Genomic DNA, 16,265 nt, shown 5'->3' on the forward strand with positions numbered 1-16,265 from the left:
ATGGTTATGATCAAAGGCTTGAACTTAGAAAAGAAGAAAGAGAAAAAAAAAGGCTCAAGGCAAAGGTATAAAATGTAGGAGCCATTTTGTTTTAGTGATCAAGACACTTAGTGAGTGTGATCACATTTAGGATAGATAGTCATACTATTAAGAGGAGTGAAACTCGTATCGAAATATGGTTATCAAAGTGCCACTAGATGCTCTAATTTATTGCATATGCATTTAGGATCTAGTGGAGTACTAACACCCTTAAAAATATTTATGAAAATATGCTAACACATGTGCACAAGGTGATACACTTGGTGGTTGGCACATTTGAGCAAGGGTAAAGAAGATAGAGGTGAAATGGAGTTGGTCGCAAAGATGCTGGCGTCAGTCAACTGACCGGACGCTGGGTCGCTAAGTGACCGGACGCTAAAGGGCTACGCCCGGTCGTGTTGTCGGTCAGCACAGTAAGTAGTCACAGTATGACCGAACGCTGGCAGGGTCCGGTCGAGCATGGCCGGACACGTCCGGTTGGCAAAAGTCGGTTTTGGAACCTTACTGTAAACGACCAGATGCTGGTGTTCAGTGTCCGGTCAACTCAAGCACAGTGTCCGATCAAGACTGATGGCCGTTGAAGTTAGGACACGTGGCTGACTACAAGCGACCGGACGCTGGGGGCTCAGCGTCCGGTCAACTGATCGGAGCATCCAGTCAACCCACGTTGTGCCCAGTGAAGGGGTACAATGGCTCTATTTCATGGGGGCGTCTATTTAAGCCCCATGGCCGGTTGAAGCTCAGACCTTTGCGTATTTTCATTGACATAGCAATCTTGTGAGCTTAGCCAAAGCACTCCCACTCATCTCCATCATTGATCCATCATCTTTGTGAGATTGGGAGAGAATCCAAGTGCATTGCTTGAGTGATTGCATCTAGAGGCACTTGGTATTCGTATTGCGCTATGAATTTCGCTTGTTACTCTTGGTGGTTGCCACCACCTAGACGACTTGGTGCAGCGGTGGAGGATCGATACGAGTTGGCGATTGTTCATGGCCGCCTTCGGTGATTGTGAGGGGAGTTGTACCTTCCCTGGCGGAGTGCTAAAAGGTAACTCTAGTAAATTGCTCGTGTCATTAAGTTACCTCACTTGTGGGGAGGTTCTTGCAGTGTCCAATCATGTGGACGAGGTTTGTGAAACACCTCTTAGCCGTTGAACCACCAAGTGTTGGTCGACACAACGGGGACGTAGCGTGTTGGCAAGCACGTGAACCTCGAGAGAAAATCGGTTGTCTCTTGTCATTTGCATTCTCCCAGTGATTGGCTTAATCTTCATCTTGTGATTGGTTCATTCCTCTACACGGTGGTATAATCATCCTACTCACTCATTTATATTCTTGTAAATTAGTTATGGCAAGCTCTTTAGTATAATTAGAATTGAGAGCTTGCTTTGTTGTTTTAAGTTCATCTAGTGGAGCTCTTTAGAGTAGTAAGTTTGAGAGCTCTTAGTGAGTAGTAACATTGCAAGTTGTGTGCCTAGTAATCATTGCAACTAGAATTGTTGGATAGATGGCTTGCAACCCTTGTAGAGCTAGAGCAAGTTTGTAATTCGCCTTTTGTCATACTAATCAAATTGCTCTAGTTGATTTGTAGATTTTTAAATAGGCTATTCACCCCCCCTCTAGCCATACTAGGACCTTTCAAGTGGTATCGGAGTCATGGTCACCGTTTGATTGAAGGCTTAACAACCTCGGTGTCAAATTATGGCTCAAGTTGTGTTCAACCATGTGGGGGGCAAACCACCATTCTTTGATGGCACATCCTACAGTTATTGGAAGAGAAAGATGAGAATATATCTTGGTTCAATAAATGATCAAGTATGGGAAGTGACCGGGAATGACTATGCTATCATCGATCCCGATGATCCTACCAACCAAGACAAGATCAATAAGCAATGTAACACAATGGCTCTCAACACCATATACACTGTTATTGATTCCAAGGCGTTTGAGCAATTGAGGTGTGGAGGATATTAGAGGAAACATATGAGGGCACACCGGTGGTGAAGAGTGCCAAGTTGTACATCCTCAAGGATAAGTTGACAAGTTTCAAGATGAAGGATGATGAGAGCATTCCGGAGATGTTCCATCGATTACAAGTCATTGTCAACGACTTGAAGGTATTAGGAGAGAAGATCAAGGATGATGATGTCTTTCATCGATTCTTGATGTGCTTACCTCCAAGATTTGAGATGTTGAGATTGCTCATCATAAGAGGAGGATTGAAGGACATTACCCCCAACCAAGTACTAGGTGATGTCATGACACAAGAGACATACCGTGTGGAAAGGGAGGGGGATGACAAGGATGATAAGAAGGAAGAAGAGGATAAGAAGAAGAAGAGTATAGAATTCAAGGCTAGCTCATCATCATCTAAGAACAAGGGCAAGTCCAAGAAAGAATCAAGTGATGATGATGATCTTAGCGACATTGATGATGAAGCCATGACCCTATTTGTGCGCAAGATGGGCAAATTCATAAAGAAGAAGGGCTATGGTGCAAGAAAGAGAAGAGATCACACCAAGAGCAAAGAATATGTGAGAAGATGCTACAATTGAAAGAGCTCCGATCATGTTGTAGCGAATTGCCCCTACAATAGTGATAATGATGAAGATGAGAAGAAGAAGCACAAGAAAGATAAAATGAAAAGAAGGAGAAGAAGGAGAAGAAAATGACATTCCAAAAGAAGAAGAAAGGTGGAGGCTATGTAGTCACTTGGGATAGTGATGGTTCCTCGGATGGTGATAGCTCTAGTGATGATGACAAGAAATCTATCAAAAGAGCTCTAGCAAGCATCGCCATCAACAAGAAGCTCTCCATCTTCGACACTCCATCAACATGCCTCATGGCAAAGCCTACCAAGGTAAAATATGATGAGAGTGATGATGATGAATGTGAAAGTGACTCTTGTAGGAATAATGATGATGATGAAGATGAAGAGTACACCAAGGAGGAGCTCTTGGACATGTGTAAGCAAGTGCACGCTTGCAATGAGATAAAGAGAAAGGAGTGTAAAGAATTGTGCAAGACAATAAAGTTTCTTGAGCAATCCTTTGATGAGCTCAATGCTACTCATGAGAGGCTAATGGAGGCCCATAAAAAGCTTGGCAAAGCTCACTCTAAGCTTGAAAAGGCTCACTCCTCTCTCATTGAGCAATGCAAAGCAGAGGAAGCCAAGAAGGAGCAAGTGATCATATCATGTGATGTGGGACTAACATGTGATCTTATTGATGAATCTATTTTTGTTGCTCCCACTAACACTCCTTATAGCACCACCACTTGTGATGCCTCACTAAAAGTGGAAAATGAGACCCTCAAGAAAGAGGTGAATGAGCTCACTCATGCCTTAGGCAATGCCTATGGTGAAGAAGCCCGCTTGCTAAAGTGCTTGGGTAGCCAAAGGTTTTCTCTCAACAAAGAGGGATTGGGCTATACCCCCAAGAAAGGCAAGGCAGCCTTTGTCACTCCCAAAGCTAACTTTGTGAAGGGCAATGGTCGGTTTTGCAATAGATGCAAGCAAGTTGGGCATGTAGAGCAAAATTGCAAGACTAACAAGAATAAGCTACCTAATGTATCCTCAATCAAATTTGATTCTTGTTACATGCTTTATAAGGTGCCAACGGTGTGAAGGCTAAGTTCATTGGTGCACCAATTGTGGGCCCAAAGAAGAAGACCATTTGGGTACCAAAGACCTTGGTGACTAACCTACAAGGACCCAAGCAAGTTTGGGTACCTAAAAAGAATTGATCTTCTTTTGTAGGTGAATTATAAAGCCGGAGGAAGGCATTGGGTGCTTGATAGTGGGTGCACACAACACATGACCGGTGATTTTAGAATGTTCAATTCAATCAATGAAAACAAGAGCAATGGGTTTGATAGTATCACATTTGGTGACAATGGAAAAGGCAAGGTCAAAGGGCTTGGTAAGATTGCAATATCCAATGACTTGAGCATTTCAAATGTGCAACTAGTAGAGAGCTTGAACTTCAACCTTTTATCGGTAGCTTAATTATGTGATCTTGGTTTTAAGTGCATATTTGGTGTGGATGATGTAGAGATCATAAGTGTAGATGGCTCTAACTTGATATTCAAAGGATTTAGATATGAGAATCTATACTTGGTTGATTTCAATGCTAGAGAAGCTCAATTGTCAACATATTTGATCACTAAATCTAGCATGGGTTGGTTATGACATAGGGGGCTTGGTCATGTTAGAATGAAACAATTGAACAAGTTGATTAAGCATGACTTAGTTAGAGGCTTAAAAGATGTCACTTTTAAGAAAGATAAGCTATATAGTGCATGTCAAGCCAAAAAACAAGTTTGTAACACACATCCTAAGAAGAGCATGATGAGCACATCTAAGGCATTTGAGTTGATGCACATAGACTTATTTGGACCAACCACATACACTAGCATTGGTGGAAACAAATATGGATTTGTGATTCTAGATGATTTCACTAGATACACATGGGTCTTATTTCTTGGTGACAAGAGTGATGTGTTTGCAACATTTAAATTATTTGTCAAAGGTATTCACAATGAGTTTGAAACAACCATCAAGAAAGTAAGAAGTGACAATGGTAGTGAGTTCAAGAACACAAGAATTGATGAATTATGTGATGAATTTAGAATTAGACATCAATTCTCGACCAAGTATACTCCTCAATCAAATGGCTTAGTTGAAAGAAAGAATAGAACCTTAATTGATATGGCAAGATCAATGTTGAGTGAGTACAATGTGAGTCATTCATTTTGGGCTAAAGCAATCAACACGGCTTGCTATTATAGCAACCGACTCTATTGTCACCCCATGATGGAGAAGACACCTTATGAGCTATTGAATGGAAGAAAGCCAAACATAGCATACTTTCGGGTATTTGGTTGCAAATGCTACATATTGAAGAAAGGCACTAGATTGAGCAAGTTTGAAAAGAAATGTGATGAAGGTTTCTTGCTTGGTTACTCCACTACTAGCAAGGCTTATAGAGTTTGGAATTTGGCTAGTGGTACTCTTAAGGAGGTTCATGATGTGGAGTTTGATGAAACAAATGGTACTCAAGAGGAAGATAAGAATCTAGATGATGTGAAAGGCACTCAATTGATCAAGGCAATGAGAAACATGGACATTGGTGAGTTAAGTCCTAGAGAGGTGATTGATATTGAAGATAACAAGAATCAAGTGCTCTCTACCTCAAATGTGCAAGCTAGTGGTTTTCATGATCAAATCCAAGTAAGCACTAGTGATGGCAATGGGCAAGATCAACAAGTGGCTAGTTCATCATCTCAACCAAGTGATCAATCAAAAGCTAGCAATCAAGTGCAAGTGCTTCAACCAATCAATGTTGCAAGAGATCATCCATTGGACACTATCATTGGTGATATTTCAAGAGGTGTATAAACTAGATCAAGATTGGCTTCATTTTGTGAGCATTTCTCATTTGTGTCATACATTGAGCCTAAGAAGATAGATGAAGCTTTGAAGGATGTTGATTGGGTCAATGCTATGCATGAAGAGCTAAACAACTTCACAAGAAACCAAGTATGGGAGTTAGTTGAGAGGCCTAAGGATCATAATGTGATTGGAACCAAGTGGGTCTTTCGGAACAAGCAAGATCAAGATGGGATAGTAATAAGGAACAAAGCAAGATTAGTAGCTCAAGGTTACACTCAAGTTGAAGGTCTTGACTTTAGAGAAACATATGCCCTGGTTGTAAGATTGGAAGCAATTAGGATCTTGTTAGCCTATGCTTATGCCCATAACATCAAGTTGTACCAAATAGATGTAAAGAGTGCATTTCTCAATGGGTACATCAATGAGCTTGTGTATATTGAGCAACCTCCCAGTTTTAAAGATGAAAAGAAACCCAACCATGTTTACAAGTTGAGAAAGGCTTTGTATGGATTAAAACAAGCACCTAGAGAATGGTATGAGAGATTGAGGGATTTCCTACTCTCTAAGGGATTCAAGATGGGAAAGGTTGACACCACTCTCTTCACCAAGAAGCTTGGAAATGACTTATTTGTAATGCAAATCTATGTTGATGATATCATATTTGGGTCAACAAATCAAGATTTTTGTGAGGATGATGGCAAGTGAGTTTGAGATGTCTATGATTGGAGAGCTTGGTTACTTCCTTGGTCTTCAAATCAAGCAAATGAAGAATGGCACATTTGTGAGTCAAGGCAAGTATATCAAGGACATACTCAAAAAGTTTGGAATGGATGATAGTAAAGCTATTAGTACACCAAAGGGGACAAGTGAAAGCTTGAATAGTGATGCTAGTGGCAACATGGTGAATCAAAAGATGTATTGGTCTATGATTGGAAGCCTACTCTATGTGACCGCATCAAGGCCGGATGTGATGTTTAGTGTATGTATGTGTGCTAGATTTCAAGCCTCACCAATAGAAAGTCATTTGAAGGCAACAAAGAGAATATTGAGGTACTTGAAGTATACACAAAATATTGGATTGTGGTATCCTAAAGGAGCAAGATTTGAGTTGATTGGATATTCGGACTCCGATTATGCGGGATGCAAAGTTGAGAGAAAGAGCACATCGGACACATGTCAACTATTGGGAAGATCACTTGTGTCTTGGTCATCAAAGAAGCAAAATAGTGTAGCACTTTCAACCACCGAAGCGGAATACATTTTGACCGGTAGTTGTTGTGCTCAATTACTTTGGATGAAGGCTACTTTGAGTGATTTTGGAATCAAATTCAAGCAAGTGCCATTGCTATGTGACAATGAAAGTGTCGTAAAGCTCACCAACAACCCGGTTCAACATTCAAGAACAAAGCATATTGATGTCCGCCATCATTTCATAAGAGATCATCAATAAAAAGGGGACATTTACATTGAGAGTGTGGGCACTGAAGATCAACTTGCTGATATCTTCACCAAGCCACTTGATGAGAAGAGGTTTTGCAAGCTAAGGAATGAATTAAACATACTTGATTTCTCAAATATGTGTTGATGCACCTCCCATTATATGACATGCCTCTCCTTCGAGCAAAGCAAGGTAAAGTTGATTGACATGTCATCCATCCATTGCTAAGAACTTGTTTAGTGCATCTAGTCATTCCTATTATGTCCTAGGCTCATTCATTAAAATCAAATAAATTTGATGCTTGTATGGTACCACTATTGCTTGTATGTTTGAAATGATCTAGTGGTAACATATGATATGTTTGTGGGCTTGTAAACCTAGTATTTGATCTAGAAAATAAGCTATAAGTGTTTAACTCAACATGGTATAAGATAACCCTTATTTGGAGGTGTGAAGAAGCTTGTCCTTGGATCAAACCGAGTTAAATATTTTTTGCAAGTAAACTAGATTGACCAAATTGAAAAATGATTCTCATTTCACATTGTTTTACCCTAACCTATCTATAATTTGAACCTATCTATACTTTAAGCCTTTGTGGTCATTAATGACAAAGGAGCAGAGAAACAAAGATAAGTGATAGAAACAAAGATAAGTGATAGGGGGAGAAATAGTGTAGAGAGATAAGATGACAAAGGAAGGGGATCAATTAAAATCTTGAGCACACAAGTAGGGGGAGCAAGCTCATGAACTTGTATGTGCATTTGAATGTGCATTTCATATGTTTGCTTGCATGGCACAAGTTCTAAAATTCAACATCCATGCTTGTGTGGTGTATGCTAATTGTAAATTTGCATGATGAAATGAAAATCTAGTATGCATAGGTCATCTAATGATTTCAGTCCCATAAATTTATAAGTAGTATCTAGCTATTAAGCGGTATTTAGCTAAAGTAATTAGACTTATGTTCATTATATGGAAACTAGACCCTTACTTGTAATATTGATCTCATGGGGTATTCTAGTTTTTATGTATGTCTAGTTACTAATGGTGCTAAAGATGGTATAATGGTGCACTCCGATTGGTATCACGCTTCAAAGGTCCATCTCTTATACCTTAGCATCATTTGGTAGACATTGTCTCCTATATTTCCTATCTAAGCATATGTGCAAAGCTACAATCCAAACTCTTAGCACATATGTAGGGGGAGCAATTGCTACCATATGGAGTTCATGAAACTTGTCCATATCCTTTACACATGGTAAATATGCTTGGGCAAGCAACATGAATTCAATTAAATCTTATTTCATATCTTTGTGTAAGGGTTGTCATCAATTACCAAAAAGAGGAAGATTGAAAGCTCTAGTTTGGTTTTGGTTAATTGATGAAACCCTAAGTGCTAACCTAGTTTATCAAAGCGGTCATGAGATAGGTAGCACTATTTCAAGTGTTGAAGCAATGACGAAGATCATGACAATGGTGATGGCATGGTTATGATCAAAGCCTTGAACTTGGAAAAGAAGAAAGAGAAAAACAAAAGGTTCAAGGCAAAGGTATAAAATGTAGGAGCCATTTTGTTTTAGTGATCAAGACACTTAGTGAGTATGATTACATTTAGGATAGATAGCCATACTATTAAGAGGAGTGAAACTCATATCGAAATATGGTTATCAAAGTGCCACTAGATGCTCTAATTCATTGCATATGCATTTAGGATCTAGTGGAGTACTAATACCCTTGAAAATATTTGTGAAAATATGCTAACACATGTGCATATGGTGATACACTTGGTGGTTGGCACATTTGAGCAAGGGTAAAGAAGTTAGAGGTGAAATAGAGTTGGTCGCAAAGATGCTGGCGTCGATCAACTGACCGGATGCTGGGTCGCTAAGCGACCGGACGCTAAAGGGTTGCGTTCGATCGTGTTGTCGGTCAGCATAGTAAGTAGTCACAGTATGACCGGACGCGTCCGGTCGACAAAAGTCGGTTTTGGAACCTTACTGTAAACGACCAGACGCTGGTGTTCAACGTCCGGTCAACTCAAGCACAGTGTCCGATCAAGACTGATGACCGTTGAAGTTAGGACACGTGGCTGACTGTGAGCGACCGGACGCTGGGGGCTCAGTGTCCGGTCAACTAACCGGAGCGTTCGGTTAGCCCGTGTTGTGCCCAGTGAAGGGGTACAACGGCTCTATTTCGTGGGGGCGTCTATTTAAGCCCCATGGCCGGTTGAAGCTCAGACCTTTGTACATTTTCATTGACATAGCAATCTTGTGAGCTTAGCCAAAGCACTCCCACTCATCTCCATCATTGATCCATCATCTTTGTGAGATTGGGAGAGAATCCAAGTGCATTGGTTGAGTGATTGCATCTAGAGGCACTTGGTATTCGTATTGCGCTGCGGATTTCGCTTGTTACTCTTGGTGGTTGCCACCACCTAGACGGCTTGGTGCAGTGGTGGAGGATCGGCACGAGTTGGTGATTATTCGTGGCCGCCTTCGGTGATTGTGAGGGGAGTTGTACCTTCTCCGGTGGAGTGTCAAAAGGTAACTCTAGTAAATTGCTCGTGTCATTGAGTTATCTCACTTGTGGGGAGGTTCTTGTGGTGTCCAATCGTGTAGACGAGGTTTGTGAAACACCTCTTAGCCGCTGAACCATCAAGTGTTGTTCGACACAACGGGGACGTAGCGTGTTGGTAAGCACGTGAACCTTGGAAGAAAATTGGTTGTCTCTTGTCATTTGCATTCTCCTGGTGATTGACTTAATCTTCATCTTGTGATTGGTTCATTCCTCTACACGATGGTATAATCATCCTACTCACTCATTTATATTCTTGCAAACTAGTTGTGGCAAGCTCTTTAGTATAATTAGAATTGAGAGCTTGCTTTGTTGTTTTAAGTTCATCTAGTGGAGCTCTTTAGAGTAGCAAGTTTGAGAGCTCTTAGTGAGTAGTAACATTGCAAGTTGTGTGCCTAGTAATCATTGCGACTAGAATTGTTGGATAGGTGGCTTGCAACCCTTGTAGAGCTAGAGCAAGTTTGCAATTCGCCTTTTGTCATACTAATCAAATTGCTTTAGTTGATTTGTAGATTTTTAAATAGGCTATTCACCCCTCTCTAGCCATACTAGGACCTTTTAGGAACCCACATCCCAACAGGTGGGAGTGTAGGAAACTCCAACGAGTCGAAGCGAGTCATATCGCTTGAGACCACCATGGCGAGGATGGCGGAAAAGTGGGCCATTTGATGACCAAAAGTGTGAACATACGACGTCTTCCCCATGGATGGCGCCAACTGTCGGTGCAGAAAGTGATCAACACGTAAATATTTGTAGTTTTGTCGTACGTTGTGATCAGATGTGGCCTAGCACTCAATGACACAGGGTTTATACTGGTTCAAGCAATGTGCTCTACATCTAGTTTGAGTCGGTTGGTGACTTTATTCCTGAGCCCAGGTGCTTAAAGTTCGTAGTGGGGTTACAAACAAGAAGGAGAAAGATGGGGGTGTAAGAGGTCCGGTCGGACTCTAGACCGAAGGGCCGAGAGAGACGGGAGCTCCTACATGTGCTAAGTATTTGAGCATGTGCTCTGTTGGGATCCTTGGTTGTTCAGATCGTTGGAGTATGTTTTAGTTGTTGGAGAGTTGATCCTCTATTGGGAGAGAGCGCATCCCCTTTTATAGATGAAGGCGACGGCCTTACAAGCGAGAGAGCGAGAGTATGTATGCTGGCAAGTCTTGTATGGGAATTAATGGCGCCCACAACACTGTAGGGCAAATGTCGACGTCCTCAATACTGTTTGGGTTCTGATATGTCTGGAAGGTTACATGGCACCCTTCTGACATGTCTTATCGGTATTACCCTACGGTCATGCAGGGTCCAGTCTTCGGTATGGCGGTAGTCTTGAGCGCCTGTAAGGTCAAGATGGCAGACTAGAGGAAGGGTGAATAGTCTTTTCTAAAATTAATCTCGTCGGCTAAACGAAACAAGTGTGGAATTAAAACGATCGGTCTAGCCAAGACTACACCCCTCTATCTATGTTCTCTAGCACCTTCCAAAGATACTAATCAAGCAACAAAGGTGCCGGTCTAGCTAGAGCTCACCTAACCAATTCTTGGAGCAAGGTCATATAAACCTATGCCACTAGTACATTAAGCAATAAGGGAGCTCCTACACATGCTAGTAAGCAAAAGCACAAAGTCAACTAAGCTCACTAGCAATGCTCAATAACAAGGCAACCAATGCCAAATTAGAGAACGCAAATACTTAGCTACACAAACTAAGCAATGTGACTAACAAGGTTACACAAACCAAATTAGCCACGCAAGGGAGCTACTTCTATGCTACACAAGCAAGAAGGTAACTAGTAAGCTACACAAGCTAACTAATTACAAGAGCAACAACACAAGCTTAATGTATATGAAAATAATCACAAGCTTGTGTAACGGGGATGCAAACCAATGGGAAGAACAAGGTTGACACGATGATTTTTCTCCTGAGGTTCACGTGTTTGCCAACACGCTAGTCCTCGTTGTGTCGACCGTTCACTTGGTGGTTCGACGGCTAATTGGCATCACCCGCCAAGCCCGCACGTCGGGCGCCGCAAGAACCTACCCTAAAAGTGAGGGTAGCTCAATGACACGCTTTACTAAAGTTGCTCTTCGCGGCTCCCGCGGGGCAAGCACAATGCCCCTCACAAAGCACTTCTCCGGAGCGTCGCACAAGCTTCTTGTGGGCTTCGACAGAGACCACCACCAAGCCATCTAGGAGGTGGCAACCTCCAAGAGTAACAAGCACCACCGGCTTGCAACTTGATCACCTAGTGCCACTCGATGCAACCTCATGATGCAATCACACTAGAATCGCTCACTCACACAATCGGATGATCACTATCAAGTATGTGTGAGATGGAGGGCTCCTAAGCACTCTCAAGCATGGGCACAAAGTCCCCCAAGGTGCTTAGCACTGGCCATGGCCGAAGGCCACTTCTATTTATAGCCCCAAGGGCTAAACTAGCCGCTACCCCTTCACTGGGCGTTTTTTAGGTCGACCGGACGCTACACCGAACGCACCGATCGTGAATACCGGACGTGTCCGGTCGCTATACCGGACGTGTCCGGTAGCTATCTGACTGCCACATGTCCTACCATTGCCTCCAATTGCTCTCTGACAAGATGACTAGATGCTCAGCACAAAACGACCGGATGCTCAGCCATTGTGTTCGGTTGAGTCCAGTAAGCCTCTAGGGCCGACCGGACATGTCTGTTAGAAATTGACTAAACGCTGAGCCTCAGCGTCCAGTTGAGTATAGTAAGCACCCACCAATGACCGGATGCATCCAGTCACATCGGACTGGATGCTACCAGCGTCTAATCGACTGCTCTGCCGAACACTGCTTTTTCTGATTCACACCGGACGCGCCACATACCGGACGCGTCTGGTCACTCTGTAACCAGTGCAACTAACTTCTTTTTGACTCTATCTTCTTCACCCTTGCTCAAATGTGCTAACCACCAAGTGTATCACCTTGTGCACATGTGTTAGCATATTTTCACAAACATTTTCAAGGGTGTTAGCCACTAAACTTGCGACGCCACTCGATCCTAGCGACGATGTAAAGTTAGATCACTCGAGTGGCACTAGATGACCGATATGCAAACAAGTTTGCCCCTCTTGATAGTACGACCATCTATCCTAAACCTAGTCATAAACTTCTCTACACACCTATGACCGGTGAAATGAAATGCCCTAGGTTATACCTTTGTCTTGCGCATTCCATTCCATCTCCTCCAATGTTGATACAACACATGCACCAATATGATCAACAATGATATGATCCACTTCATATCATCATGTGATTATATTGGTTCATCGATCTTGACTTCACTTGTTTTTCACCGTTGCCTTCGTCCATCGGCGCCAAGTCTTGCTCAAGCTTCACTGCGACACGGTCCATTGCTCTAAAGCCTCCGACTTGCCCTTCACGCTTACAACCGGTCCATCAAGCCAAGTCTTGTCTTGATCTTCTCTACCTTGATCACATGACTCAATGTCATATCTCATGTGCAATGAGCTCCTTCATCATCACATGTGTGAGCTTTGCAACATCTCCAAGCTATTTTCACCTTCATGGCATATGTTGCTCACACACATATACTTGTAGACTAATTACCTGTGTATCTCACATAAACACAATTAGTCCACCTAGGTTGTCACTCAATTACCAAAACCACACAAGGACCTTTCAATCTCCCATTTTTGGTAATTGATGACAACTCTACAAAGATATGGAAATTAAGCTCTTTTGGATTCATGTTGCTTGCCCAAGCAATTTTACCATGTGAAAATGATTTTGGACAAGTACCACAAACCCGAAATGGTAGTATTAGTTCCCCCTACATATGTGCTAGAGTGTTTGATTTGAAGGTCGCACATATGCATAGATTAAAATTGTGGGAGAGTAATTACTACAAAATGATGCTAAGGTGTATAGAATAAACCTTTGAAGCGTGTACCAATCGGAGTTGCACCTTTAAGTTTATCCTTAGCACCATGGTTAGCTAGATATCACTTGGACATAAAAGCACTAGATACCTCATGAGATCAGCATTAAAAGCAAGGTACTAGCATTACTTTGAAAAGCATACCAAGTGTCTAGCTATCATCCTATGCATGCTAGTTATCAAATCATCATTCAAGTTCTACAACTAGCATACACCACACAAGATTGAATTTTGAAAGCTTATGCAATGCAAGCAAGCACATGAATATGCACATATCAAATGCAATCAATCAAAGTTTATGAGCTTGCTCCCCCTACTTGTGTGCTTCTCTTGTCCAAGAATTTTGATCCATCTCTTTTCTTCAATGTTGCTCCCTCTTTGTCCATGTCCATGTCCAACCTCTACTTCTTTGAGCTTTTATATCTTATCTCTCCCCCTTGTATAATCTCAATCTCAAGGCTTTCATATCTTTGTACAATCTCTCCCCCTTTATCATCAATTTCCATAAAAGGTGAGCTTCTTATTGATGCAAAGGTATACATTTGGAGTAGATGGTTGAGGCTTGAATCTTGCTTTTTTTATGGACACCACTTGTTTGTTGGAATGACACCACTTGTATATACCACTTGTAACTTGTACCCCTTGTATCTTGTATAGGGCTTCTTGAGATACCACACATAGGATCTTTGATCTTGATATCAATTTGTGGGACACCTCCCCCTATGTGATAGAATGGGTCATCCATTTGATACACTTAAGCTCTTGTAGTTGAGGGATGCATTCTTCATTTGATGATCACTTAAAGTTGAGGATCACTTGTGGAACCATCGTCTTGCATGATTGATACTATGTGTAGATACGATACCACTTGTATGAAGTGAATACCATTTGAAAGAATCTTCTAGTATGGAACCACTTGTTTGATTTATCAATAAAGACTATTTCTTGAATATTTGCTATCTTCATGAGTACCACTTATAGGATATCACTTGTGAGTTGATCTAGACATTATTTGTAGATTCTTGATAAAATACTTGAGTCTAGATACCATTTGAAACATACAAACTAGATATCCATTTGCATTGTTGTCTTGTGCTTGTACTCTTATCACTATCATGAGCTTCTATGATTGACTTGAACTAAATTGATTTGCCTAAGCTTTCTAGTCCGGTTTGAACCAATGACAAGCTTCTTCACACCTCTTGCAAGGGTTATCTTACCAATGCTGTACTTGTCACTTGTTAGCAATCCAAATTAGATCAAGTACTTGGGTTCACTAGCTCATGAACAAATTCATGTACTAACCACTAGATCAAGTAATCATTCAAACAATAGTGGTAGGCTATGAATTTTAAGCATTTCATTTGTTATGCATGATCCTATGAAGCATGTACTATATGCACTAACCGCATACTAGTAAGTGATGAAATTATCATGCACATTATAATGATACCTTTGCTATATTGGAGTAGAGGATAGTCACATAGATTCCAATTCATTACTCCAATAGCAATGTGAAGTCCAATTATAAGCTTGGTGAAGACCAATAGATATCATGTTGAATTTCATTCTTCACCCATATGAAATGAATACCACTTATGATCAAGTGCACTTTCTTGTTGTGGTTGACTTGCTTTATCCTTTGATCTTTGCTTGCATGAGAGTATCAATTTGAGAATACCACTTAAAATATCATGATTAGCTCTCTTTTGGGTGTTGCTTGCTTTTCTTGATCAACCCTTTTGATTGCTTCAACTAAGCATCTCAAATGTTCCTCGGATCACCACTTCCATATTAGCCTTTTAAGTACCACACTTGGTTCACCTATATATAGGCGGCAAGCCCCTACACTAGGGAGAAGTGACATCTCTCCAAGAATCATTCTTGATACTCACTTGAGATAACTTGATTGATTGATCCAAGTGATGGACTTAACTTGATGAGTAAACTTGATTCCTTATTTAAGTCCTTTTCTTTCTTCTTGTTCAAGTTCTTTTCTTTCTACCAAATGATTTCCAATAGTCACTAGAACTTAACCTTCAACTTCATCTTGAGTTTGATCTTGATCTTCCAATTTGAGTATCAAATATATGCAAAGTACACTCCATAATCAAATGGCCTTGTACTCTTTGCTTGTCATGCTTTTAGATAATCTCAAAACCAAACTTAGGTACCTCAAACACTTGTGAACATGTTTCCAACTTGAGGACCTTTCAATCAAAGTGACTCTTGATCAATCCAACATTTGTCACTTTTCCGACATATTTTGTACCCTTCAAAGAAATATACATATCTCCCAAAGTACAAATTCAAATATTACTAAATTTGGTGGAGGTGTGCAATACTAAGTTATCTAGTAGCTGTAAAAATTTGAGCTCCATTTGACTTCTAGATTGCTGCTATATTTCAATTCTTCCACCACTGTTACATGCTGAAAACTGCTGCACTATAGCTAACAAGATCCACTCCAAAACTGAAGCATTTCTTATCCAATTCTCATGAAAATTTTACAGCATCTTATATCATAAGTCTAGAGAATGTACACCAATTTTCATGCCAATCCAATAAGTTTTGACTTCTCAAACATGGCTAAGTTCACAGTTAGCTCAGATTTTGCAATATAGGACAGATTTCAACAATTGAGCTAAACTTCATCAAATATGAATCAAACTTGAAACTAACTTGTTTGAATACTTCTATAAGACATATATCCATTCAAACCACTTACTAAAAGTCATCTCATTAATTTATCCAACACAAATCAATCCAAACTTGACTACTAATCAATTATCCATTCAATCAACTCATAGCAAGCAACATTGCATATTTATCCAATTCAAACAACTCATATGCACCCAAATGAAATGATCAACAAGAGATATACCTTGGTTAGCTCA

The sequence above is a fragment of the Miscanthus floridulus genome, chromosome 15 (genome assembly GCF_019320115.1).
Source record: "Miscanthus floridulus cultivar M001 chromosome 15, ASM1932011v1, whole genome shotgun sequence".
Lineage (NCBI taxonomy): Eukaryota > Viridiplantae > Streptophyta > Magnoliopsida > Poales > Poaceae > Miscanthus > Miscanthus floridulus.